This window comes from Pundamilia nyererei, unplaced genomic scaffold (genome assembly GCF_000239375.1).
Source record: "Pundamilia nyererei isolate P.nyererei 1_Seehausen unplaced genomic scaffold, PunNye1.0 scaffold00408, whole genome shotgun sequence".
Classification (NCBI taxonomy): Eukaryota; Metazoa; Chordata; class Actinopteri; order Cichliformes; family Cichlidae; genus Pundamilia; species Pundamilia nyererei.
The window spans coordinates 163,568-165,315 of NW_005187809.1; the positions used below are offsets into that span (position 1 = coordinate 163,568).

General features: G+C 47.6%; 1 protein-coding gene across 1 annotated transcript in view; it reads left to right on the forward strand.

The window, feature by feature from the left end:
• LOC102201979 (glycine receptor subunit alpha-1) overlaps nucleotides 1-1,748 on the forward strand; it is a 46,951-nt gene that overhangs the window by 37,676 nt on the left and 7,527 nt on the right. The window lies entirely within an intron of this gene.

Below are 1,748 nucleotides of genomic sequence, written 5' to 3' on the forward strand. Positions count from 1 at the left end.
GTGTGTGTGTGTGTAAAAGGCCTCACGCTGCACACACTGTGAGGACTGTTGCTACCTGAATGCATGTAGATGAAGGATAATATTAGCGCGACATGTTGTTTGTTGTGAGGCTGTAATGATGACGCGGTTCACAGTAGGCGGTCCTCAGCCGCCGCTGCGTGTCTTCTCTTCTCTCCGGCAGATTCAGCCTTCCAACCATTCCATCTTTTTTTCCTTCCCATCACAGACTCTCAATTATTCAATCAGTATTTATTTCTACAGCACATTTAAAAAGGGAAGTGTCCATGAAAGTGCTTCACACAAGGCAGATTCCAACGAATGGCAACAAAAACAGTTAATAAACAGGTTTAGTTACAGTTACAGTGACAGTTACAGTTACATAGCACAAATGCAGACCGGGTGGAAGTCCGAACTAGTTTGCTTCAAAGGCTAGGTGGAACAGGTGAGTTTTTAAATGAGTGAATCTGACATGCGGAGTTTAGGTGCAGCCATTGCAGAAGCTCGGTCCCCTCTGGTCTTTGGTCGGGGCCTTTGTTGCACGAAGAGCAGTTAGTTAGAGGATCTGAGTGCTCTCATGGGGCTATACACACCGAGAAGGTCTGCCAGGTAAGGTCTCTTTAAGCTTTTTGTTGTTGGTGGCTTCCTACATATGGATAAAAAGCTCCGCCTGCCTGTGTTTCAGCTGCAGTTAGGTTGGTGTTTGGTTTTTGGAGCATTAGGTTGGTTGACTCAGGCGTGTGAAGGGTAGGGGGGAGCATTACAGTGCAGCTATTCAAACGTTAGCACAGAAGAAACCGAGCTCTCACTCTTCAGGAGAAAGTCCTGCTTTTGCTCCACGGAGCTGCATCAGGAACTTAAATCCACCTTTTGTCTCGTGGAGCCTGCGAGTAATGCTCGGTGCAGTGATTTGTTTCGTTTTGGTCACACATCACCAGCTCTTAGCGTCTCCTCTGCTGCTGTAAGACAGGTGTTGTTTTGTCTCATTCACTGACGTGTTAAACTTGATCATTTAAGCCCTGGAGTTTTGTTCCAGTCCAGCGTGGCAGGAATTCATCCCACCACGTGTTAAAAAATAGAATCCGTCTGTCTGACTCCTTCATCTTCCAAACATATTTCTTTACTTCTGCCGTTCAGTCCAATTAAACACAGCTCAGCCTTCAGAGCAGCCACATCACCATGCGCAGGCACTTCAGTTGGTATTGTGGAGGTGTAGCTGCTCTGCAGCAGAGTAACATCTCCATCACAAAGTGCTGCCGTTCCTACCCCAGAAAAACAAAAGCACACACTCAGCTGTTCATGATGTAAAACCTCACAATTCAGAGCAGCTTCCACCACAGCCCACACAAAGCTCCTGCATCCACTCTGGAGACAGCTGGTGAAGCAGAGCAACACAAAGCCTGCAGGCACGGGGGTCACACAGTGACCCAGGGACGTTTTGGATGTGATTGGTCGATTGGACAGGGGTTTATACATGTTAATGTCTCATCTGGAGTTTGCTTTGGACCAGGTTAGGTCTGCGGCAGATGTTACCATGGTGACGTGCTGCTGAGTTTTTGTCCTCCGCCATCTTACTGGATGTTTTGCACGCACAAACCGAAGTCTGTTTATTCCACACATCATGCGTCTGGCAGAGCGTGAGTGAGAACAAGCCCCACAGTCCTGCTCTGGTATCGTGTATGCATGAGAAACAATCAGACACGGAGCGCTCGTTACATAAGCCTTATTAACTCATCAGCACACTCATCCCT